Source organism: Pseudorca crassidens, chromosome 13 (assembly GCF_039906515.1).
Source record: "Pseudorca crassidens isolate mPseCra1 chromosome 13, mPseCra1.hap1, whole genome shotgun sequence".
NCBI lineage: Eukaryota > Metazoa > Chordata > Mammalia > Artiodactyla > Delphinidae > Pseudorca > Pseudorca crassidens.
In genome coordinates, this window is record NC_090308.1 from 20,488,560 (window position 1) to 20,516,020 (window position 27,461).

At 41.4% G+C, this 27,461-nt stretch overlaps 1 protein-coding gene and 1 long non-coding RNA gene across 4 annotated transcripts in view; one reads left to right on the top strand and one right to left on the bottom strand.

Annotated features, from left to right (window-relative positions):
• Nucleotides 1-25,293, bottom strand: part of STX11 (syntaxin 11) — a 39,014-nt gene extending 13,721 nt beyond the window's left edge. Inside the window, exon 1 of one of the 3 annotated variants that reach the window (XM_067701870.1) lies at nucleotides 25,070-25,293. The gene's annotated coding sequence lies outside the window, so the exon portion shown is untranslated. Of the gene's footprint in view, nucleotides 1-23,629; nucleotides 24,942-25,069 lie in introns of those variants that run through there. The other 2 variants (XM_067701869.1, XM_067701872.1) reach the window with 2 other exon arrangements.
• Nucleotides 25,294-25,378: 85 nt separating this feature from the next.
• Nucleotides 25,379-27,461, top strand: part of LOC137204950 (uncharacterized) — a 28,570-nt gene continuing 26,487 nt past the window's right edge. Inside the window, exon 1 of the long non-coding RNA XR_010933923.1 lies at nucleotides 25,379-25,945. This is a non-coding gene — a long non-coding RNA (uncharacterized lncRNA). The remainder of the gene's footprint in view (nucleotides 25,946-27,461) is intronic.

Here is a 27,461-nt window from a genome sequence, read left to right on the forward strand (position 1 = left end):
TATGTACGCCTTCTTTCGTTGGGCAATATGATTTGATGTAAGAGAAAATAAAGACAGATGATGGTAGCTCAGTGACTCTCAGACTTAAGGAGGCAACAGCAACTTTTGGAGAGCCACAAACATTACAGATGCCTGAGACCATGGAGGTTCTGATTCAGAGGGTCTAGAATGACCTATGGGTGATTTTAATGCACATTCAAATTTGTGACCCATTCCATAGATACTTACCATAGCAGCTTTTTATTCATAAACATCATGCAATACTGAATGATAATAGTCCCCAGGTTGGGGCAGTTTTGATAAGCAAACAACTGATATGGAAGGATTCAGAAAGATAGGGAAAGGAAGATTCAGAAAATAGGTTTCTACCTACCTCAGAAGATCAATGAGTGGGAGTTATGACTACCTAAACAAGGCAACATGCTGGGTGCTACAAGGAATAACCAATGAAAGCATTATTCCTTACTTGCTTCTAAGGGAACCAGTTATAAACAACAACACATAGTCATATCTCTGATCATAAAAGAGAGGCTTTGTGCTGACTTATTTTAAGGAGAACAAGAAAAAAACTGTTCGTACATAGTTTCGGGCTAAGTTGCCCCAAGCCCCCTCCTGTCCACCAGAAATTCATATGTTGAAGCCCTAATCCCAGTACTTCAGAATATAATTCTATTTGGAGACAAGGTCTTTAAAGAGAGAATTAAGTTTAAAAGAGATCGTTATATAATACATACATTATAATACCTTAAGCAATACCTATACTGAGTAAATTTTGCCTACTACCAGGAAAAAATAAAAACCTATCCCTGTTTCGCAGCAATATGTGAGAAACTTCAGACACAGGGAGATACAATGCGGAGCAGCAGATATACAAATCATATGAGGTTTATTATGGAGATCAACTTATAGATTACAGGAGGGGAAGGAATCCAAAAGCATGGAAGAGCTTTCCTTTCTGTATTTACAATGAAGAGATGTTTTAGAGACTACTCGTATGTAATGTGAGTCCAGAAAGTTTACGATTCTTGTTTCAACAGAAACTAAAGTACACATTTAGACACACAGATACACACACATATAAACATATAGAGGATTCAATTACAGGTAAAACTAAAAAGATCCTGCCCCCAGACATATGCTCCAAATGAGCACTTTCAAGCAGTGACTTGAAAGATAGCACCCAGGGACTTCCCTGGCCGTCCAGTGATTAAGGCTCCGTGCTTCCCCTGCAGGGGGCACAGGTTCAATCCCTGGTCTGGGAACTAAGATCCTGCGTGCCTCAGGGTGTGGCCAAAAAAAAAAAAAAATCCCCCCCACAAAAAAAAATGTAGCACCCACATTTTGATTTTCAGATTTTATAATCTCTATCTCCTATATCCTGATTTTATACGAATTTTTAAAATCTTGTTAAAAGAAAATGATGACTACAAATCAGAATGTGTCTATATGCCTAGGTCCACCACTGGTCCATATGGTGCCTTGATGAGCCCTTGTGTAGGGACCATATGACATCTGCCATATGACATCTCTGGGTGGATGCAGCCCTGCTCCAGGGCACAGGAACTGATAATCTGGGTATGGGACAGGTTTCCAGCCCCCCTCATCCCTGTGCTGAACACAACTTGCACAGCCCTATGGGATCACCCTGAAAACACCTTTCTCGACCACCTTGCCCAGTCCCTCCTACCCATCACCACCAAAGACCTGCAGTAGGGGCCAGGAAATCCCATAGGTCCTGTGTCACAGTAATTTAGCGGTTACTTTTTAGGACACACCATAGTAACACGACCCTTAAAGGGCAAGGAGTGTACTTTCCCAGCCAGGTTGATTCAGATCCATAAATAATAATTTCACTCAAATAAGTAAAACCTGGTGTTTTAAGCAACTTGCCTAAAGTCACACCATTAATAAATATGGAACTGAGATCTGAATCCAGAAAATCTGACTTGAGAGATTCTGTAAACCACAAAGCTACACTAGCGTCTTTTTCCTGAGCCTCGCCCTAAAAAGGTTTCTGAAATCGTTAATCTTATAGGGAACTTACTCCCTGTCTTAGTCCATCTGAGTTGCTGTAACAACATACTACATACTGGATGGCTTATAAGCAACAAAAATTTGCTTACAAACAACGGAAATTTATTTCTCACAGTTCTGGAGGCTGGAAGTCTGAAATCAGGGTGCCAGCATGGTCAGGGTCTGTGTCTGGTAAAGGCCTGCTTCCTCGTTCATAAAGGCCTGCTTCCTCGGCCTTCTTCTCACGGTAACCTCACATGGCAGAAGTGGCAAGCAAGCTCTCTGGGGTCTCTTTTATGGGGCCACTAATTCCATTCATGAGGGCTCCACCCTCATGACCTAGTCACTTCCCAAAGACCTCACCTCCCAATACCATCACCTTGGGGGTTAGGATTTCAACACATCAATTTTGGGGGGAACACAAGCATCCAGATCGTAGCATTCCCTAATTAAGGTTTTATATTTGGAGCAATTATTAGCTTCTAATAACATAGATCTGGATGAACACATGAAAACCTTTTCACTATTATAACCATTACCTTCTCTCCCACAATAATCTCTTCATATCAGTTTCCCCAACACTGTAATGTTTCAGTTATTAGAGCACTCAATCAGGTAGTCACTCATCACAACTGTCCAAAAGCCCACAAAATTATTAGCAATCACAGATAATTCTCTTCTAACAAAGATTCACTGTGGTTATGACTGACCCAAGACTTTTGAAATACCAAAGCACTGATACTTGGAGGTAGAAGTTTTACAGTCAGGGGCATAGAATTGACAATTGAGGGAATGCTAGCAGATGGCCTTGCTAAGGGAGAAAGTAAAGAGAGGAGCGCTCCAGGTTCAAGGGTCAAATCATCCATACGAGTTTTTCTACTGTTATCTGTATCAGCATTTACAAACAAACACAGTTGTTGCTGTATCTTACATCTGATTTGGCTTTGGCCTTGGAATGTGAAGCAAACTTTTGTCTGGAAAATACAGAGGAAATCTATGTAGAAAGAAAAAATGATGGGGAATAAATCATTGAGTCTAGTTTAATTAAACTTTATATTTCATAAAAATATAAAGTTTTTTTATGGAGTATTTTAAAAAAGAGAAGTCAATAGAGTTTTCAGGATCATTAATGACTTTTTTTTCCAACTCATAATACTAGCTAAGGACAATCCCACAGAATTTTTACATTTCTTTTTCTGTTCCTCTTCCTCTTAAAGTCCTATAAGCCACTGATCCTAATCCTGTTGGCTGGTTACTCCTCTTTAATCCTCCAAGGAAACAAATTATTATTTTCAGCTGGCATTTTTTACACGACTGCAGAAAAATCTCAGTTATCCAACATCATCAGTGCATGAGGTTTTCTTGTGTAAGCGACTTTTACCTAACCAAAGTTTCTCCCTTCAAACTTGAAAAGTATTCACTCCTTTTTGTTGGAAATCCTCTTCTAAACTGCATTGACATATTTCATTGCTTCCTTAAAGAGAGAACATTGGACACAATTTATTGGTGACTCAGATTATCATTACTAACATCTTTGAACTGTGTGATGATACACTTTTATTTTGAAATGTTTCTCTTTCCTCATGGTTACAAGGTCAAACCTTACCACAGTCATCTCCATATACTGCTGTTGACATTCCTCTCTCTCCCCATACAGGTTGTATCAGACCAAGAAATTATATAAAAACCAAGCATTTAACAATGGTAAGCTATAAGTGGGTCAGCAACACTCTAGAGTCGAAACTAAGTAAAGCAAGGAAAGAAAAACTAACTCAGTCAGTGGCAAACTGAGTGTCCAATGTGAGCCTGCCTTTTTACTGGACAACTGATATATAACCAACCCATCAACAATCTTCACAATAACTATGAAAGAACCAAATTGTTAGATTATTTCCATGATGTGATGACTATCAATTCATAACCTACTTTCTTGACCTGACTTCCTACGTGGCGCATTCTTCCCCCCCACCAAATATGTACATACTCTTTGTGAACAGTTGAAAAAAAATTTTCAACCAACATTCTTTCCAGGTCCTCCAATCAAGAGGTTTAGACTATTTCTCAACTTCTTGAATTTGGAGTGTGGCCATTAGACTGGAACTTGCTTTGGCTAATGAGATGTTAGTAAATATAATGCAAGCAGAGGCTTGAAAAGCACTTGTGCAAAAGAGCTTATTACTCTTGTAACAGACCCCTGATACAACCATATGAAGAAGCCTGGGCTAGCCTGCAGGAGGAAGAGACCCAGGGGTTTTAGTAATCCCAGCTGAACCCAGCCCACAGCTAACCCACCGACTGGCTGTAGCCACATGAATGAGCCAGGAGACAGTAACAGAAGATGGATCAACCAATCGAAAGAACTGTGAGAAATAATTAATCATTGCTGTTGAAGCCATTAAGATTTGTAGCAGTTTCTTAAGCCACAAAAACTAACATACAGAAATTGGTACCTAGAAGTAGCATGTTGCCATAACAAAAACCTAAAATATTCAGTATCAGCTTTGGGACCAGACAGCAGCTGAAAAGTAGTGAGATAACTATTAGCAAAACCCAGAAAAATAGCATGCAAACTGTTTGTGGAGACTGGAGAAGTGATGAGGAAACTGTACAGCAGTCAGGGAAAAAGGCAACCCACATTCTGCTGCAGCAAAACAACTGGCAAAAGTGATGTCTGTGGCAGCATGAAAGATACACAATGAACTTTGAAGTTAGCTGCAAAGATCTCCAGGAAGAATGTTGCAAGAGTTCACTGAGTGTTTCTAGCCGCATATAAGGTTCTGCAAAAGAGGGATGAGCTGAAAAATGAATTATCTGGTTAATAAGCATTATTTAGAGAAAATAGAGAAGAACCAGAACTCACGTGACTGGAAAAGAAAATCTTTTCTCTCTCCATTCTCTTCAGCTAGAGGACAAGAATTTTAGAGCAAGAAATGGCCTCAGAGTGAAGACCTTTGTAAAATTTAACGTGGTGCCTCATAGCGCTTCTCAGCTGGACAAAAGGGCCTCTAAGACTCCCTGAGGCACTGTCTCATAGCAGCTTGACGCTCAACCCACAGGAGAGACAGATATGTCTGACCAGAAAAAAAATTCTGGCTGTGGGTTTCAGGGGCCTGAACCCTACGGGATTCTTAGGAAATGCACAACGTTTTTAAGAGAGTTTTACTGACAAGCACAGAAGTATGACCTAAAACAGACAGAGACCATTCAAAGAAAAAGAGGCCTCTGGATGCTCGAGTTTTTACAGTAAGAACTAGGCTAAGGAAGTTATTAAGAAGCAAAAACAAGCCATTTCTTATGGAAAAGGAAGAATGTTTCAGAGGGTAGAGCCAAGAGCAGTAGAGAAATAGACACCAGTGACCCATTCCCGAGGAAGAGAACTGGGTCCTAATCAAGGAACCTCCCCTTGCTCAGGAGTGGGGGGACACCTAGCAGCACGGACCTGGATAGAGCTGCTGTGGAGTGCTGATGCTGTTTATATTGTTTCTGTAGTTTTGGGGAGGTTATCGTTTCCCTATTTCACCATGATATGTTGGGTGTGTATGGGGAAGTAACTTGTTTATGATAACTAAAAACTATGATAACTAGATAACTAAAATATATGATAGTTATAGAGTATATCATCTGAAGGGCTGTATCTGAGGGGTCTCATCTGTATCCAGAAGTGATGCAGATCATGGATAAGCCTCTGGACTCAGAGGCTGATGCCTTAATGGGATGAGGCTTCTGAAAATCCTACGATGGGGGGAGCGTTTCTTTCTTGCAGGAGAAACGTGAGTCATTTTTACCAAAGGCAGACTATATTTGATTGCCAAAAACCAAACAAACAAACCAGCCACAAATTCTTAGCAGTACCCCTGATCAACAAGTGGTGTTGATGGAAAAGACATGCCCTGTTAATAAAAGCTCTTAACCTTGGGCATTTTGGGAGAGTGAGGCGAAGCTTCATTGGCAGTAATCTGCTGCCTTCTTAGCAGTCAGTGTGTGGCAACTCACAGGGAGGGCAAAGGGCTAGGAAAGTCAGAGCCCTGGAAATAAGTGGGGTACCCCTAGAAGAGAAGGTGCAACAGAACCTGGGGAGCACATGGAAGAAAAGGAGACCAGCCTGTGTTGAGCAGTGGTCAACATATTAACTGGTTCTGTCTGGCAAAGTATTTTTTGTTGTTGTTTTTCTTTTTCGGTACACGGGCCTCTCACTGTTGTGGCCTCTCCCGTTGTAGAGCACAGGTTCCGGACGCACAGGCTCGGCGGCCATGGCTCATGGGCCCAGCCGCTCCGTGGCATGTGGGATCCTCCCGGACCGGGGCACGAACCCATGTCCCCTGCATCGGCAGGCGGACTCTCAACCACTGTGCCACCAGGGAAGCCCTGGCAAAGTGTTTTTAATAGTTCTTTAGTTGAGGGGGAAAAGCTAACTGTCAATCTATATACTTATATGAATGCATGCTTACATTATTTGTATTAAAACAAAAAGTATAATTCTCAAAAAAAAAAAAAGTAGCATCAATTTCTCTACTCTTCCAGTCTGGGTTTGGCCGTGAGACTTTCTTTGACCGAGAGGACAACAGAAAACATGCTGCAAGCAGAGGCTTGAATAGCACTAGCATATTGGGGCTTGTCCCCTCTTACTACTAAGAGCACTGAAAGCTCTATGTGTGGAAGCTCAGGCTAGCCTCCTGGAGGATGATGATCACATGGAAAGAGAGGCCAGCCCCCAGGTGACCCACTGCTCCATCCGCATGACTGAGCCCAAGTGAGGCCACTGGAAGAAGCACTCAGTATTTACTTTCTGCCAGCTACTGTTGTAGAAGTTTTACATAGATTATCTCATTTAACCCTCACAACCATAAGAGATAACAAATCGTGATTTGGTGATGGTTTGTTACCCTGGCAAAGCTAACTGATACACCCCTCTTTAGGTTTCTCTATACCCCAAGATGTGTGTTCTTCTTAAACAGGACCTAGGAGGACGACGAGACTGATGGATCAATCGTAATTTTTGGAAAGTAAATGCTGTTGCATTCATTGCAATGAACAGAGTTCACTGCTACAATTAAAAAACACAAACATAATAATTGTCCTGTTGATATATGACACCTACTTGATGATCATGGCCTAAGTACACACCTGGATTTGGATTCAGTATACATTTACAATTTTCTATTCATATTGTATACAAACGTTAATGTAAAGCATACACATAAAAGGAGCATGTGTTTCTTAACACGTCTGAGGACAGTCTTCCTTTCCTTTTGAGGAATATGGTCATAAGCATGGTGAGGAGAAAAAAAAATGATGCTAAAAAAAGATTATCTCATACACAAGCAGCCTCCACAAGCAAGATTCTGCAGAAGCTGTTTGATAATGCAGTATGCTAAATCGGGGTTCTTGAGCAGTGGGGGCAGGACAGCACAGAGATACTAGGCAGTTCTAACCTTGGCTGAGTTTCAGTGTGATAAGAGGTTCTGAAAACTTGAAAAGCCAGTTTTGAAATGGAGGTAGATAGTTAAGTGTATCACAAGTCTATTGTTCAGATCACTAAAGTAAAGAACACCAGTTAGGCAAAATACAACTTCCAAACACGACTCTCCTGCCATATTCCAAACCTCCCTTTGTCATCCAAGACTGAACCAGAGACAATTCTTGCTAACAAATGAAAAAGAATAAAAATTAGTGTAATGTGTACCACGTTCCTAAGGAACATTAGAAGTGGATTAAGACCCTACTAGTCTTTCAGAGTGTTTAAGGTAATCAGGATACTGCTTCTCAGTTGTAGAACCTGGTTAGAATTCCACATCCACTCAGGGCAGTGGAAGAGAGTGGCTAAGTGTCCAGCCTGAGAAGATAAACTCTGCCACCCCTGGGACTAACCTGGGCTCTCTCACTGGTTTCAGGGTTCCCAGTAGTAAGAGAGGGCGATTCCTAATAGATAAGTGCTTTTCAAATGTCTGCTGATGTCACATTTCCTTGCAGTCACCTTCTCTCTGCCTTATCTTCCACATGTATAAATACCAACTGCGTAAGATGATGAAGAGAATTAAATGAGATAATCCAGGTAAAGCTCTTAGAAGAGTGCCCAGCAGACAGTAAGCACTCTGTATATGCGCCCGATTATCGTCTATTCTGTGATTTTAATTTACTCAAAAAATGAATGCAGATTCAGTAACTATTAGTATAAATAGTGCATTTGTTGATATACTGCTAACAGTTTATTACTAACAGTTTGTTACTCATCTCATAATCGTAAGTGAACACTAATATCTGTGGGTCACCAGATTGTTTAAGGTTTTCAATAACTTTTTCTTCCAACTCTTTTTTTGTAAAAATTTCTTTTTTTCTGAGTATGAATGCAACCCTTGCTCTTTGAAAAGAAGAAATAATCCAATGACACAATTGTTTTACATGGAAAGTAAACATGTCTCATCGTTTAATACCACTATATATAATGACTATAAAATAACCAATGATAAAAGGCTAATACATATTCTTCCAGACTCTTTTCTAATCTAGAAAGTTGTGAATTCTTAAGAGACAGTATCCAGAAGAACTGACCCTGATACTGTGAACTATGGAACATTTTCCTCGTAAACTGCAAGAGTTCTCTGGGTTTCCTCCTGCCAGGGAACCCCTCAGGGATGCAGGGCTATAGGGCAGGTACCACCATACTTTTCACCACCAACATTTTCGTGCAGGTGGTAGCAGGTAAAAAGGAACACCGAGGGCAACCTGGAAAGGGAAAGGAAATTCTTTAAAAAAGAGAGAGAATCCTCATGTTTTACTTTCACACTTAAGAATCCCAAAGCGGTTACTCCAATTCCACACACTTGGGAGACTGAGTCTTGAAGTGCCTAAGCCAGTCTGAGGACTGCTATGTTCAGGACTCGGGGTTTGTAAAGTCAGTGGCTAGGTTTTCTTGTGGGAACAGATGAACAATTTTAATTCAGTAAACATCCTTCGAACATCTCCCTCATAAACGTCTCACAGAGGTAAGCCCCATTCCCCACCCCATGAGGTTTTGTTGCTCGTGGGGGAGCGGTGTTTGTTTTGCTTTCCAGGAACATACTGGGAAGAAGTCTTGCTCATCAGCTAACTGGCTTGAGTCCTGAAAACAAATGTGGCGCGTGCGAGAAAAAGCACTCCCCTGGGTGTCAGAGGACTGCTCCCCGTTTCCTTCTCTAGCTGTATAAAGTAGAGCGAGACATTTCATATCTCTGAGTGTCAGTTTCTCCATCTGTAAATTGGCAATGACACTATCTCATAAGGGTTTCTTTTTTGATCAGTAAATGAGGTAGATAATGTATATAAAAGCACTCTGTAAATTTAAACGTCGTTTACAAACATGGTGTTAGGAGTTATTATTTTGCACAGTTGCCACTCATAATCAGTTTATTTCACCAGGTAGTTCATTTAAAATACTACAAGTACTACTCCTTAAGAAACATGTGCAGACCAAGTGATTTTAAATGATACTGTAAAACCCAACAACTATTCTAATATCAGTTTCTATATTATTCCTAACTCAAGTGACAGAATATTAATGCCCTATATTCACTCAGAACCTCAGCAAAGTATGAGTTAAATGCCTTGCATTTACTGTATACAAGATGTCCAAGGAAACAAACTCATTTATCATAATGAAATTTGAAGGGAATATCTCACATTACACTTATCAAAGAAGACAAATAACAACTTTTTGAAAACAAAACTGACAAACTAAAAAGCAGAAGCTGACCAAATTTCTTATACATTTACCCCAATATAAACTGTTCCACATAGCAGTTGTGTTGCTTATTACTAATATAGACTCAACACCAAAAATATAATCTTACAGATTTTTTAATATTAACAGAATTTTAAATTTCCCTTATATCTGAGCTTCTATTTTGTATTAAAGAGATGCTGCATCTTTGCAGTGGTAATTGGTAACTTTCATAATTGGATTCAGGGGATAACCTCCTATCCCACCAAAACTGCAGAAAATTCTATAGCTAAAGAATAACTTTATTTGTTCTCTCATGAAGAAACTATCAATATCCATGTAGAATAATTATCAGCAACCATGAAACACATACAACTTTTTTTTTTTTTTTTTTTTTGCGGTACGCGGGCCTCTGTCGTGGCCTCTCCTGTTGCAGAGCACAGGCTCCAGACGCGCAGGCTCAGCAGCCATGGCTCACAGGCCCAGCCGCTCCGCGGCATGTGGGATCCTCCCGGACTGGGGCACGAAGCCGTGTCCCCTGCATCGGCAGGTGGACTCCCAACCACTGCGCCACCAGGGAAGCCCAACACATACAATTTTAAATATCATACCTTTCACTTTTCTGTTGAGCATTCATTATACTGTAATAAGATTTTAACATTATATTTTTTAAAAATCTCAATTGTATTAACTAAAATATATTCAAGAGTGTAAAAATCATGGCATCTTGTTAGCTAAACCAAGTTGGGCACTGTGTTAACTAGCTTCTAAGTAATATTCATGAAATAGACTATGTGATTTAATGTTCTTGTGCACATCTTCAGGACACATATGCCTGCACAAGCTACTGGGACAGACACTTTCATGTGTTTATTCAACAGGTATTTTGTATCTATTGTACTCTGTGCCAGGAAATAAGAGGGGATGAGGTTAACTCAGTGGGCAAAAGAGTCATGGTCTCAGTCCTTTAAAAATATATATTTTAGGGCTTCCCTGGTGACGCAGTGGTTGAGCGTCCGCCTGCCGATGCAGGGGACACGGGTTCGTGCCCTGGTCCGGGAAGATCCCACATGCCGCGGAGCAGCTGGGCCCGTGAGCCATGGCCGCTGAGCCTGCGCGTCCAGAGCCTGTGCTCCGCAACGGGACAGGCCACAAGAGTGAGAGGCCTGCATACCGCAAAAAAAAAAAAAAAAATATATATATATATATATTTTAGATAAGCAAAAAATGTTTATAGAAAGCTTTTTTTTTTAAATTTATTTATTAATGGCTGTGTTGGGTCTTCGTTTCTGTGTGAGGGCTTTCTCCTGTTGTGGCAAGCGGGGGCCACTCTTCATCACGGTGTGCGGGCCTCTCACTATCGCGGCCTCTCTTGTTGCGGAGCACAGGCTCCAGACGCGCAGGCTCAGTAGTTGTGGCTCACGGGCCTAGTTGCTCCGCGGCATGTGGGATCTTCCCAGACCAGGGCTCGAACCCGTGTCCCCTGCATTGGCAAGCAGATTCTCAACCACTGCGCCACCAGGGAAGCCCAGAAAGCATTTTTAAAGACATAAATGAAAATTTCAAAAATGTGAAATAAGACTTTTGAAATATTTAAAATACAGGTATAGCTGAAACTAAACTTATGCAACTTGCTCATTCTCAACAATTTAAAGACATAACTATGAAGACAATGAGGGAAATACATCTTCAGTTGTCTGTGTAATTACAAAATTTTTCTGAATTTCAATAACTGGTGTCATCTATGACATGAAGATATAACAGCTTAGAATTTAAATCATGCTGCAAAGTCGAATAAACCTGTAGTGGATTCCCAGCTCTCAGCAAATTGGAAAAACACTATCCATCTCCAGGGGTGCTCAGTAAGGTGCCTGAGACACAGTGAGTGGGTTCTCAACAAAGGCAAGTATTTTCTCACATGATACTTATGGTTTTACTCATGTTGGTAAACATACACACTCTCCGTAACTATCAACAGGAAAATCTGTAAATGAGAGCTACTCACTTTTAACTTCACTGCCCTTAGTCTGTCCTGGCCCAAAGAAACTCCACTATGGCCACGTCATCCTGCCCTGCAACCAGAGATATCTCACCCCTCCCAATCCCTGTCCAAATTCAAAACTTGCCTGCTTAGGGACTTCCCTGGTGGTCAAGTGGCTCAGAATCCAAGCTCCCAATGCAGGGCACCCAGGTTCGATCCCTGGTCAGGGAACTAGATCCTGCATGCCGCAACTAAAAGATTCCTCATGCTGCAACTAAGATCCAGCGCAGCCAAATAAATAAATACATATTAAAAAAAAAAAAGACAAAAAACTTGGGACTTCCCTGGTGGCGCAGTGGTTAAGAATCCGCCTGCCAGTGCAGGGGACAAAGGCTCGAGCCCTGGTCCGGGAAGATCTCACATGCTGCAGAGTAACTAAGCCCACGAGCCACAACTACTGAGCCTGCGCTCCGCAACAAGAGAAGCCACTGTAATGAGAAGCCCACATACCACGACGAACAGTAGCCCCTGCTCGACACAACTAGAGAAAGCCTGTGCGCAGCAATGAAGACCTAACACAGCCAAAAAATTAATTAATTAAAAAAAAAAAGAAAAAGCTTGCCCACTTAAACATCCCAATCCTATGTTCCATCCTCTACTTTTTTAAGGCAGTAAATAGCTATTTTGATGAATGTATCTGTTCTTATGTGCTAGTAGCTTAACATACTACTCAATCCAGAAAACACACTTGTATGTTTAAAGAAGACCTATATTCTGGGTAAAATGGCAAATTAAACATTACTTTTGTTCCCTTCCAAAATTCCACTAAAGGAACTTTTGAAAAGGCATACACCAATGAGGTAAAAAACAAGATAGAAGAGAGCAGCAACAAAATTTTGGAAGCCGTAAAGCAAATGGGCAGTGACAACTAGCCCAGCAGATACAAGGAAGTTGAATCCTAAGCAAAGAGTGGAGAAGGCCAAGAAATGATTACACCATAAACAAGTACTCAAAGGTTCAGGAACCAGAATTGAAGGCAGAGTACTTACGGAAAACGAGGTGATGGTGGCGGGGTAACAACAAATATGTTTGGTTAGAAGCCTTTTTAACAAGTGAGTGTATCCACCATCCCCTGTCCTACCCTGGCAGGAGAGGAGCAAGGCTAGCCTCTGAATGTAGACTGGGTTAGAGATACCCACCTGGAGAGAGGAGGATTAAGTGAATGTTTTTATAGGGAATGTTGGACCTCCAAGCCCTCTGTTCACCTACCATCCAGCACACTGACCTATGTCCTATAGGCAGAAGAATGGAAGACCATTTTCCATAAAGTAGAAAGAAAGAAAAAGAAGTAAAAAATAACAGAAAAGATGAGGAATTTAGGGGTCCAATCCTTTAAGTTCAAATTCCAAATAATAGGAATTGCAGAGAGAGGACATTATACAAGGAGAGAGAAAGAGACAGAGAGAAACAGATCACCTACAAAACATTAAAGGTCAAAACACTTAAAACTAATGGAACATGGGACTTCCTTTGTTGCACTGTGGTTAAGAATCCACCTGCCAATTCAGGGCACACAGGTTCGAGCCCCGGTCTGGGAGGATCCCACATGCCACGGAGCAGCTGGGCCCGTGTGCCACAACTACTGAGCCTGCACTCTAGAGCCCACAAGTCACAGCTGCTGAGCCTGCGAGCCACAACTACTGAAGCCTGCATGCCTAGAGCCCGTGCTCCGCAACAAGAGAAGCCACTGCAATAAGTCCACGCACCATGACGAAGAGTAGCCCCCGCTTGCCGCAACTAGAGAAAGCCCGCGCTCAGCAATGAAGACCCAACACAGCCAAAAATAAAAATAAATAAAAATTTATTTTAAAAAAAGCTAATGGAACAATGCCTTTTAAACTTTTGAGGAAGATGTATTTTCAACCCAGAATTCAATCAAACCATCAATCAAATGTGAGAGTAGAATAAAGACATTCTCAGATTTACAAAGTCTCAAAATTTTTTATATCCTATGTTCTCTTTCTCAGGAAATAAGGAAATGAAGCAGAAAATATACAAAATAAAGAATCCTAACGTGAGTTCTAACAGAGGAAAGAGGCAAAGGCATTCCAGGATGATGGCAAACGGAAACTCTAAGATAATAACTATGAACCTGGCTGAAAAGATATCTGTCTAGATTAGGTGAGTAGGCGGCAGGAGAGATTTCTTCAGAAAAATGAAACTGATAGAATGCCTTATGGGTCAAAATTGCTGGAGCAGAGATTTAGACAATTTGGGGTTGAGTAGGTTGTGAGTGTAAATGAAACTAACAACAATAAAAACCAATTAACTTCCAGAAAAAACATTATGTAGTTGCAGGAAAGTAATCATGATATAATACATGGCTCAGCTGTGACTAGCATTTTCATAATCATAAAAATAAAATCATGGAATACTGATCTAACAAGTTAGAATGGAATTGTGTTGGGAGGATGGGAGGAGGGGACAGAAAGGGTGCGTATCTGGGGAAAAGGTGTGAAAATGAGCTAAAACACCATCTTCCATACAGAGCAGTCAATAGGTCATGCCTAAAACAAAACAAAAAACAATCAAGAAATAGTAACAGAAGAGTGTTATTTAGAGACATGAATATAAATACTAAAAGAAACAGCAAAAATAGTCGAAAGTAGTTGCCTTTCGGAAGGGGGAAATTAAACAGACTTTTTGTCATTAGACTTTTATTTTTCATTAAATGTTTTATGGAACTAGTTGACTCTAATTATGTATGAGTAAGTTTGATGAAACTAAAAACTAGAGAGAGAAAGAGGAAAGAAGGAGGGCAGGAAGGGACGCAGAAAAGAAGGGTGGGAGGGAAGAAAGCAGGAAGGAAGAAAAAAGGCTTTCTAGATATCCAAAACACTAATCCAAAGGGCAATGGTGTGAATTTATGAGTTTGGCTTGGCGCTAAGCAGGAACTCTTTAGGAATCCTCCGTCTTGTCTGCTCACTTCTTTCTCTCTCTCTTTCTCATGTAAACATCTCTTTACAGGTTCTGCTTTAGAATGAACACTTATACACATTTATAAGTGGAATCTGAAACTCTCCTCAAGTTAATATTTTGACTGAACTAAATCCAAAATTCCTGCCAGGGTTAAAAAAAAATCTGAAAAAGAAAGTGATCCTAAAATAAAGCTCAAATAATAAATAATTAATTTTTTTAGAAATTGAAAAGAACACAGCACTGGTGAAGCGGGGGAAGCCCTAGCAGATATTAACACCTATTATAAGACAATAATTAAAAGCGTGATACTTTTGCCAACCTGAAAATTAGATAAATGGACACAAATAAAACATGGAGAAATATACCAATTATATATAAAATATTAGTTTATGAAGAAGCAGCCATCAAAAAATAATAGGGGAGGAAAAAATTTAAGCAACTAGATGATGTAATTGACTAGCAAGAATGTATTTCTCTCTAATCCTTACCAAAGACCCCATAATATACCTCAAGAACATCAAAGAATTAAAAATGCAAACATCAGTAACAGAAGTATTACTAGAAAATAAAGTGGAATATTTATCAGTACTCTGGGATAATAACTTTCTATGGGATTTGAGGTTGTGGAAGAACTCTCAAAGAAAAAGACAACCAAATCTGATTATATAAAATTTGAAATCTCTATGCAACAAGAAAGAATGATAAATACTAAAAATTAAAGCAAGAGATTGGAAGAAAATATTTGCACAAAACATAATAGACATTAGGTAGGTACACAAAATTATGTGAATAGACAACCTCAACTGATAAGACGATATACAGAAAGACAATCACAGGAGATAAAATATTCTCAATAAAAATATGAAATGATAGTATCTGCTCTTTAGCAAATAAATACAAATTAAAAATAAGATACTAATTTAGACTTATTAACGTAGACAAAAATGAGGGGGGGAAATCACAATACAATGTTTATCGATGCTTTAGTTACTAGATGGAAAGAATAAAATTGAAAATACTATTGTGTATTTATGCTGCTGTCAGTGGTAGGTGTAGGTATCTAGATGTCAACAGAAAGGAGAAAATGTTCGTGGCACTCTAAGTTTCAGCAAAGGGCAATTAATACCTTGAGAAGTTTTCTAATTAAACAACAACAAAATTATGCTGACTACATGGAATTTTCTTCTACAAACTGTTAAGCTTTTCAGATGAGTTGACACTACTATAGTTTTGACTCTTTAAGGGATAAGCTTCATCCTCTAAAGAGTTCTACATTTCCAAAAGGAGAAAAATATTACAGTTCACCACCATAGCTTTTTATTAAAAAATTCTCATTCTCATTGAAAACATAAAAGTTGACATAATTTACAAAAGTATTCAATTGGATTCACAGTGGTTAAACTCGTCACCCACCTACACTGCAGCAATAAACCAAGCTCGAACTATGCAAAATAGAAAATGTAAGAACAAATGTTTAGAATTATTTCCTCACCATTCATATACTCCCTATATACAATATTTATAGTAAAAGCAAGAAAAAAATTAGAACATATATTGAGTATTACTTGCAATACCAAGGAATATGCCAAAGCATGGAAGTAAAGATGTGAGAAAACATTGCAGATGGTCATCATAGGACATCACATGTCCATTCACTTAAAAATCACACTTCCAGTCTGAGTTATATTTCACTTGCACTATAGTCTTTAATTCCAGTTTTTAGTATCAACGTTTTGAGATGCTGGATGGTGTAGATATGTTTATGTTGACTTAAATGAGATACAGCAGAGCATTCTACACCTCCATCTACATCTAGTAAACGCTGCCCCATGATGACTTAATCCTCCCTTCTCTGCGATCAGCCAAATGGATGGTATCCTTTTTTTCTTTTTTTGAACCAGGGACTGAACCTGGGCTTTGGCAGTGAACGTGCCAAGTCCTAACCACTGGACTGCCAGGGAATTCCCCAATGGATGGTATTAGCATCCATTGGGGAATTAGCATGAGTTGAGCTGCTAAACCAGGTAGAGGCTACCAACTGCAATACAAGTGCTGCATCCCCTCTCAGCAGAGCTGAGAAAGTGAAGTGGAAAGATGAGAAGTCAGAGCAGACACTGACCTCTAAGCAAAGGTTCTGCAACCTTGGTCTATAATAAGACCCAAAGGCAAATCTGTCAAGCGCCCTCCTAGGCCATAATCATCAGATTCTTAAAATTAACTCTTAAAAAGCTGTAATATAATCTCATGATTTTCAGAGCTTTAAGTTTACATCATTTTACTGTATATTACATATTAAAATATTAACAAATTAGCTTCTAGCAATGGAACATTGAAAGAGACACACAGAAACTTCCTTCCCTGTTCCTCAGCATCTATTTTATTCAATAAATGAAGGAGTCATTTTCTTGTTCTCTCTTTGCCAGTGTGTGCACTCACATACTATAAACACACACCACGCACACACACACACATGCATGTGAAGGATGGGTCAGTTTTGAACTACAGAGACCAAAAGATCTTCCTTTGTTTAAAAAGAGGTCCCTTGTCTTATAACCAAAGCCAGGCTCATAGCTTCTATTTTTATATAAATTGTGTTTCATAAGAGTGGGACACTTTCTCTGACCTTAGATTAAGCTGCGTTCCTGACTCCATGATCTCACACTTTCTTATACCTCCTCTTTCCTAATATTCATCATATTCCATTGTTAATTGTTTCATTGCTTGTCTTCTTTGCTTGCCAATAAGCTCCATGGGGTCAAGGGCTGTACTTACTGTGTTTGCCATGCACCCCAAAATGTCCAGCTAATAGAAGAGGCTCAATAAATATCTGTTGAATAACTATGCTTGCTAGACTGATTATGTCTTTCAATCCTTTTTGATGAGGCTAGGTGTCCTGTACACCAAGATGAAGAAGACAGTCATTGCCCTCAAGGTGCTCACAGGCTGGTAGGGAGGATAATGATAAAAAAATGTAATAATAGGGGGACATATGGGTTTACTTTCTGAGCTCAGTAGAAAATGGTGAACTCAACTGGATAAGGGGAAGGGAAGGCTTCCTAGAGAAGGTGATGTCTGAGCTGATTCTAAACGGTTTAACAGGGGTTAGCGGGCAAGGAGAAGGGGAAGGGACCAGGCAGAGACAACCTGAGCAAAGGCATAAAGCATTGAAGGTATAGGAACTAGAGCAATTTGGTACTGCAGGAGTGAACCAAACATATCAATATGTGCTAGGAGTTTTACCAGATTATTCTTTAGGTGACTAACATTTCCGACAATGACCTGACTCAAATTCAGTGTTTTTCCTTTTGAAGAAAAATAATTATTCCCCATTTCAATGAATCAGATAATATATTTTCCTGACACAGTTAATCTGTCTCATCCTATTAGACAGTCATTTAAAGCTTTAAGACAGCACCTCAAAGTTTCATCTGGCATAAGATTTTTCTGGAAAATCTTACTCTCCTAGGAAGTTTACTGATTCTTATAAATTCACTGATTCCCACCCCACCCCCCGGCTTTTATCTACAACTATTCCAGGAATTTGGCATCTCTCCCCCAGTTATCAAGATAGTAAAAAGCCAAGCCAGAAACATCTGCCTCTCTCCAGCAATCCTGGTCAGAAGCCAGCCAAGGAATTTGGGCCAGGCTCCCCATTGGCCACACCAGGAATATGCTATGAAAGACAAGGGGTGAATATTACTATATCAAGCCTGCTGGGATTAAGGCTCAGGTGCTCCTCTGTTCCACAGTTCCCATGGCTTCTTGCTAATCTGAAAAATTCCAATAGGCTTGGTCACCCTCAAGGGCATAATGGTTCAGGGCAACGGGTCTTAAACCATAGCATGGATCAAAATCATCTGGGGAAAATGTGTTGAAAATGTCGATTCATGGGCTCCACTTTTAAAGATTCTGTTCTAGTAGATCTTGAAAGTTGGCCTGGACTTCCCTTTCTGTTTTCTTTTTGTTGTTCCTTGGTTCATAGAGGATGTTTTAAAATATCTCAGGCAATTCTGATCTTATAACCTACAGGCTACATACTGAGATTCACTGGAACAGTCTGGGGCCTGTCAAAGGCTTATAAAAAAGGGAAAGGGGAGGATGGAGAGAAGAGAGAGAAAATGTAGCTTAATATCACAAAATTGTTTACCATTTAACAAGGGTAAAGCCTTGAATTGCAGCAAAGACCAGCACTTCTGTCGGTGGTCTGGACAGCCTGGGTGTTTGGTTAGCTTTCTCTACTGTGCACCCCACTCCACTCATCCTAGCCAAGCCTCACCTGGCTCTTCTGCGACTAATCTTCCCAGGATGAAGGCTACTGTCTTCTTGCTCTCTGGTTGGCTATTTGAAATCCTTAAGGGCCTTAATGCCAGCTTTCTGGGCTTCACTCATCAGGGCAATGATCTGGGTTAGAAAGAAACGGCAAGGCCCTCGCAGAGAACGCTGTCTTCCAGAGAAATGTAGTGGATGATGTGATACTCAGATCCCTTCACGACCAAGGCCCCTGTTCCCCCGGCTGCCAGGAACATTGGCTGCGGAAGGTTCACAGCTCCAGGAATTGCCCTTGACTAAAGGGAGTTGCTTTGTCCAAGATTACACTTTCTGCCTGAATGCAGGCCATGTGATGTTGGCGATACAGTGACCAGCTCCCTTGCTTCATGGTGGCAGAATGATTCTGAAGGGCCATCCCACCTCCAAAGCTCCCCACTGTTGAGACCACCATTGTACGTGCGCTGCAGTTAATTCTTCCCTCTGCGTAATCCTGCTGCCCTCCCTCCCTGCCAAGTGTTATTCCCAGGGCACCTCCTCATAAATTTCTTGTGTGCAAATCTCAGAGTTTGTTTCCAGGAAACCTGACCTAAGGTACTGGACTTGCCTCTTTTAGTCAAGTAGTGAGAGCACAGCATACTGGGCCTCTGCACCTTACTTCTTGGGTAACGTTGGGTGGTCCCCTAATCTCTCCCAGGGTCTCTTTCCTCATCTATAGAATTCGAATACAGACAACAATAGTAATAATACTTATTATATCTGTTTTGCCAGGCTTTTATGAGAATTAAAGGAGAAAATATCCATGAGAGTACTTTGTAAGTAATGAAGAACTGTACAGTCTTGTCAGCTGACATCACTATATGTTGGTTTACCATGTGATAATCAGGAAAGAGGAGAGGAAGAAGTGGGATATCTACTAATATTATACAATTCATCTTACACACTGTGCCTGACTTTATCTGAAATTAAAAGATTTGTGTCACTAGTCAATACACCCAGGCACATAATAGAAAATTTAAAAAAAAAACAACCCAGGAGGTGAGACATGCATTGCTGCAACCCTGAAACTGAAACAGAAGTGACAACAATCCTTGTTCACTCTTTTTCCATATGAAGATAGCAGGAGAGTTATTTCCACTACTCTGAAAAGTCAGAATTCACATGATTACCCAAAAGGTTATGCAATGAGCAATGAAATGTCATTTTATATCTCTGAACAGAGAAACAAGTAAAACAACTGGGTATACAAAATGGGGAACACTTTTCTAAGCAACTTGTTATTTCTGGATTACCTTGATACCGTATCCACTAAAAAGAAAAAAAAAGTACATTAACTGAAAACATTTAATTAGCTCAAGAAAGATAACTGGAAATTACCAATCCTAAAACGTCTCCCTACTAAAAATTACCAAATTATTGAGTCTTACAAAGAACTTGAATGAGATGCACAGATAATGTCTGGTATCCACAGACTCAGAAGGAGTGACCAGCAAATGACTTACCCTGACAGGCGGTTTCATTATCAGCAAAAGTCACAGAATGGTTAGCACTCGGAGGCTTAGAGACCTACCAGAGCCCCTAACTCTCGCAATGCTCCGCTCTCAGGGAAACCACAGTCAAAATGAGGAGGCCAGACAAACCCACATGAAATATTAACCAAAACCCTTCCCTGTATTGTTCTCTGAGCACTGAATGAATTACAGGCAGGCATAGAGGAATTTAGACCAAGGGGTAAACATGTGGGCTGGATCACCCCGGAAGGCTTCATGTCAAGTCTCATATAATGAGAAACTATAAATATCTAGATTTCCTGGTAAAGCTAAAGAAATGCTGAATGAAACATTTTGTTTGTACGTGGAGAAAACATTTCAAAACTTCTAGTTTTAGATATTTGAACATTTTCAAACTTCCAGTGAGTTTGCTGATTCATTTAGGTACAACATTAATTCAACGTCTATAATCCTTACATGGTCCAAAGTAGAGGCCCCTGAGGAAAAAGAGAATTAGACCGTGTTTGCTGAAGAAAACTCAGAGAATTATTCAATGCCAAGGTAGGCCGAATCATGAAATGATGAGAATAGTGAAGAGTTGGGGTCAGATTTTTTTTTTTAGGGGGGGGGAGGTGGGGTTGTTAGTCAAAAATATCTTTGTCGGGACCAAAGGAATCGACCTGAAAATAGAAATGAGGGCCCGAACCAGGAAACCTGAATCATTTTGCTCAGCAAAAATCAAGAAAACAGGGGACACAGCAGGGCCAGCTTCACTTACCAAGATTCTGGAAGTTAGAAGCAGGAGGGGCTGGTAAGTACCTGCTTTGGGGTGAAACCAGAACAAAATGGTCCCAGAAGGCAGATTCTAAACCAGGAGTATAAGATCTGGAGCTGTTATGGACCTGCCTGCATCTGTTAGTAAATCTTCTACCACCAGACTCTGCTCTGTAGATTAATACCCCCTGGCCAGCCTTTCTGCTTCCCCGTGGGAGCGATACTACAGATCTTAGCAACAAAATATTGAGTGCATCTAAGAAACACGAGGTGCTAAACTGAGGCACTGGGAGGACAGTTGTGTGGAAGCTGTGGGAACCTTCGGTCACTCCATTAAAATGTTTTAAATTCCCAGGAGAGATGTTCTGATTATTCTAGGTTTATTCCTAGACCAACCAGGTATTTCTTGGGGTGAAGGTGGGGGGGAGGGAGGGGTGCCACAGCACAACAGGACCAGAGGGAGCCCCATCTCATGTATTGGTTGGGCTATTCCTGGTTGAGGGAGAATTGTCAGGATCAGGAGAGTGACTCTACTTTGAGTTCACCACAGTGTCTAAAACATCATTCATTCATTCATTCATTCACTCGTTCATTCATAAAGACACCATATCAGAGCAGAGTGGTTAAGAATGCAAGATCTGCAAAGGGGAAAGGTGAGGAGGAAGGATAAATTGGGAGTTTGGGATTAACATATACACACTACTATATATAAAATAGATAATCAACAAGGACCTACTGTATAGTACAGGGAACTCTACTCAATATTATGTAATAACCTATGTGGGAAAAGAATCTGAAAAAGAATCGATATATGTATATGTATAACTGAATCACTCTGCTGTACACCTGAAACTAACACAAAATTGTAAATCAACTCTAATATAAAATAAAAATCATATCAAAAAAAATTTTTAAAAGCAAGCAAGGTCTGGAACCTGACGCTTGGGATCAATTTCCTGGCTCTGACAATTACTAACACTGCACTTCCTTCACCAGTGAAAAGTAGTTAACTATAGTACCTACCTCACAGAATTGCAATAAGGAGTAAAAGACTTGATTCACGTAATGAGCCTAGAATAGTGCCTAGAACATAATACGCACTCAATAAACTTTAGCTATTGTTAGTATTCATTCAAAAATGTTTCACGAGTACTGACTATATGCCAAACGCTGTGTGAGATCCTCATCATCCTTGAAACCAAACCAACTCTTCCATTTATGTTCCTACCTTAGTCATTAACTAGAAACGCGGGAGTCATCCTAACCTCCTCCTTCTCCCTCATTGCCCACTTCTGGGTTCTGTGGCCAGGTTCCACCTACTGAACATCTGTCAGCTCCTTCCCTCTTTTCCATTCCTCACTGTCACTACTTGACTCGAGCCTTCTTTAATTTCTCATCTTGAATATTACAACAATCTCCTCTGTGTCTCCCTAAGGCCAGTGCCACTCTCATCCAATCTATTCTCTCTCTTGATTCTAAGTTGTCTTTTTAAAACAGGTATCTGACAATATCATTCGATTGACTAAAGTCCTTTACAGGATAAACTCTGAGCTCTTACATGACACACGGACCTTCATGACCTGGCCCAGCCTGTCTCTCCAGGCCCCTCCCCAGCTGGTGTCCACCCCCAAACAGGCTGATCCTTCTGCTGGGTGGTCTAGTCCTCCATCCGCTGATGACTCCTCCTCTTACATTAAGGTTCATTATTTAATGAATACTTACTGCCTAACACTTATCATGGCTGAAGCCTGTGCCAAGTTCAGGGAGTACAATGATGAAGATCACACTCAACCCCTTCTCATAGAAAAAGTAATTTTGACGCTCTTGAGAGAGAAATAAAGTATGGAAATTAAGGTAAAGTTGTCTCCAATTTACCACTGTTTCCGTCACTAGTTGGATATCTTACGGAATTGGAGAAGCTGAATATATTCTGGTATCAGGTCCAAAAGCACCTCAGCATGATTCCAGTCCCAACAGTGGATTTACTCATTTTGAGTCATACAGCTATAATGCGTTAGAAAAGGTTGATTTGAACTATAAAAAACAGTGATCAGAAAGTTGCTTCAATATAGAGTTATAACGTTTTTATGCCATTAATCAGTCACTTAAAAATGCCTGTGACTGTCTAGGGGTAATAACAGGCTAGACTTATTTTTACATGGTTATTAGATAACATGAAATATAGTCAATTCAGAATCTCTAAAAATCATGCCTTTCTAATTAATATATTTTTAAATCACTTATTGAAAGAAACACTGACGAATAAGCTCAACAGGCTGCCTACAAAGACAAGTAGATGATTAAACCCAAAACCTTCCTCGTTCTTCCAGAAATGATGACGCACTTCATTGAAAATTCCAGATCTGCAAGAACTTCAGTCATATTGGGACAGAGGCTCTACTGTGGGCATAGATCTGTCATTGCACTCACCTCCTTCTATTAGATTTTGCAGTGGATTTGCCAGGCTTCTACACCAGTCTTTAGGGCTCTTGTCAGCAAGATCTTGTCTTATTCTCAACTGTATAACCAGAGCTCGGTAAAGAGACTGGCACAGAGAAGGTGCCCAATGACTGTCTGCTGGGCTGAATTCAGCTCAGCTCAGCTCCAACAGTGATGCTGTCCACTTCTCTATTGTGCCCCTTCCTAAGAGCTGCTAACCTGCTGCAACAGACCTATCAGCTTCAACATTTTAATTTCTTAGCTCCAATTGGTATCCACCATCTTCACAACTTTTCATGTGGCACTAACTTACTAAAGACAAACTGTCCAAAATATCTTGATTCAGAGTGACATACAATCACCAGGTAATGTGACATACTTCTACAACACCATCCCAATGAAAGTAATAACAAACCAGTTATTGAAGAGTGAAATTAATTTTCTCTTGGGCCTCTGTGGCAAAGCGCATGATTTTAATGGTTATCTTACATCAGTCTAGTGACCCTAGCTGGTATGCTGTACCATCAGGTGCTCTTGGAAACAAAACTTTAAACTGTTACTTCCTATACCACCAGCCCCAGTTTAGCAGCGCCTGCATTTCACATCTTAATTTTATTTTAAATACAGCCAGAGCAAACCTCACTTTTCAAAAGTTCATTAACAAAGTCTCACAATTAAGAGAGTAGCGCTATGACTCATTTTTGGATACCCGTGTGGAAATAACAACTCCTCCCTTTGCTGAGAAACGGCTTAAACAAGTTCATGAGAACCACAGGAAGTAATACAGATCTTGGCTACTATGAGCCGAGTCTAGATAGAATTCCCTCTCGGGACGGTGTGGTGCTTCTACGCGCTGCCACTACCTGTTGTCCCCATTCTTCTAAAAAGAAAACAGTCTTATGTGGGCTTGGAAGGAACTATTTCAAGGCAGTATCAACTTCTCCGTATTTCTTGGCTCCTGAGTCATACTGCCAAGTTCAAGTCAAGAAGTCTCCATTCTGGTATTTTTGAGAAAGTGCAACCTAATAGGAAGTGAAGAGATGATCAAACCGAAGTAATGCCTCAACTAATTTTTTTTTTTTTAAAAATCAGCCTTTCGACTCAAAAACAAAAGTAGTCTTGGGTGGATACTGTATAAGGGAAGCCTACAACAGGTTACCTCTGAAATCATTTCTATGAAGCCCTAAATGCGCAGTCCCTTGTCCACTGGGAGAAAAAGCAATCACTCCGCTCGGTATTAGGAACCCAAATGCCGTGTTCCCCGACGTGCCGAGAGGCGGCAAGAGACCCGACATCCCCCCAAAGGCATCCCTCGTGTCCCCGACCAAGCGAGTCGCCCCACAGCTCTCAGCGCACAGCCTAGCGGGGCGCGTCCTCGCTCCTAGGGGCGGTGAACGAGAGAAAAAGAGACCCAAGGGGAGAAACACAAACCAGGAACGGGACCGCGCGTGCGAACCGAGAAGCCCTCTCCAGTGGGCGCCCGTGCCACGCTGGGCGCCGGGCGGGGATGGAAACCCGTGGCGCGACTCCTGGCGGATGGGCTCCCGGCGCCTCCAGCAGCTCCACTGCGACCGCCCCAGCTCCGCGCCACTGCCACCGCCGCATCTGGGCGCCAGCCCGTCACCCTGGGCGTCGGAAGTTCCCACAGTACGGGACCAGGCCCCGCCCCCGGACGGCGGCGCCGGATCCCCGCGCGCCCCGCCCCGCCCCGCCCCGCCCCACCCTGCCCTACCCCGCCCCGCCAGCAGCCAGGGTGCTCCGAACCACTGGGACCCCTCCCGCTCTCGCTTCCGCTTCCTCCCACTCCTGTGCGCCCCCGGATGCTCTGGGCGGAGGAGCTGAGAGCCGCGGAGTGCGCCGCCCGAGGCACGTAACCCCTTTTCCTAGCCACCGCCTCCTTGGCCGCCCCCCAGCGCCGGGGGCGTGGCCCAAAGGCGCGGGACTTTCCGCCGGGATCCCCCTGCGCTGGTGACGTTTGCTGGCCGTGCCGGTGCGTTTCCCGCGCGGTTGTGAGTGCTGGGGTGACTGAGAGGGGCTGCGGCCGGCTCTGCACCTGCCGCGCGACCCTGTCGGCGGGTCCCCCCGAGGCTGAGCACCGCCTTCCCAGAACCCACCCGGATTCAGCCCTTTCCAGTGAGCTTTAAACGCCAGCCCGGTTCATTCATTCATTCGTTCGTTCGATACTAACCTAGCGTCCACACAAGTGCTGAGGATACTGCGTGGCCAAAAGCACCGCCAAGACATTGCCCTCAAGGACCCGGCATTCCAGTGAGGAAAGATGAACAGATAAAGTGTTTATCATGTGAGGTTAGTGGTATCTTGAAAAATAAGGCTGAGGCTTAAAAAGTTAGAAAGTGCTCGAAAAGGGGGGTGAAAAAAAGACCTACATTGATGGGGAATGTCAAAGAAATGCAGGAGCCAACAGAAAGAGCTCCCAAAGCCAAAGGAGGAGCAGCTTAAACAACAAAATGAAGTAGTATTAGATTACAACCTGAAGTAAGAACAAACAAAAAACCCCAAAACAACCTCCCCCGCCATGAGTCCATAGCAATAAATGGTTGGATAGGGAAGTGGTGAAGAGATAGGCTCTCCTTCAGAAGAATTCCTAGTAACTTGTGTGGATACTCCACCTGCAAGGAGTAGAAGCCTAACTTCCCACTCCTTAAGTACAAGGGGCTCATAGTGACTTTCTCCCCAGAAGTACAATATGGAAAAGGCGGGAAAAGAGTAGCTTTACAATGGGGACATCTGAAAAACACTACCTCAGCCAGGTGATCAAGGGGGACGTTAACAGTCATAAATCATATTGATAGTATGTGCTCCTGATATGATGTGATGAAAGTGGCACTTTACCTCTGTGATCTTCCTCCCAGAAACCCATAACCCCAGTCTTGTCATAAGAAAAACAGGCAAATTCCAGTAGTGGGACATCCTACAAAATACCTGACCAATATTTCTCAAAGCTGTGAATGTCATAACAAAACAAGGAAGGTCTGAAAAACTGCCACAGCCTAGAGGATCCTAAGGAAACCTGACAACTAAATGTATGTGGTGTCCTGGATGGGATCCTGGGACAGAAACAGGCCTCTAAGTAAAAACTAAGGAAATCTCAATAAAGTATGGGCTTTCGTTCGTAATTAAGTATCAAGACTGGTTCATGAGTTGTGATGATGTACCATACTAATTGTACAATGGTGGTAATAGGGAAAAATGGGAATGAGGGTTATGGAAACTCCCTATATTATCTAAAACCGTTCTAAAAAAATAAAGTTTAGTTTCAAAGTAAAGCAAAGTAAGAGAGGTGAAGGGGTACTATAATAAACTGAAGAAAATAGGTTTATTGCAAAGGCCTCTAAGATAAAACCGTTGAGGGGGGAAGCAGTGTGGATATTTGGGTTAAGACCATTTCAAGCCAAGGGATCTGCAGATGTAAAGGCCTTGAGGCAGGAGCATGCTTGGCTTCTTGGAGTAATATCAGTGTGGGTGGAACAGAATGAATGAGGGAAGAGTGATAGGTGGTGGAACTGGGGTGGGGAAATAGAGCATATAAGGCCTTGGTGGTCATGATAGTTTTTAAATTTTACTTTTATTGAGAAGGGAAGACATTGAAAAAATTTTAACAGAGGTATGACCTGATGTGGCTTTTTTTTTTCAACCCACTGTTGTGTTGAGGATAGATTAAGGGACAAGAATGGAAGTAGGCCAGCCAGTTAGGAAGCTGTGATGGTTAATTTTACATGTCACCTTGACTAGGCCTGGGTTGCCCAGGTATTTGGTTAAACATTATTCTGGGTATGTTTGTGAGGGTGTTTCTAGATGAGAT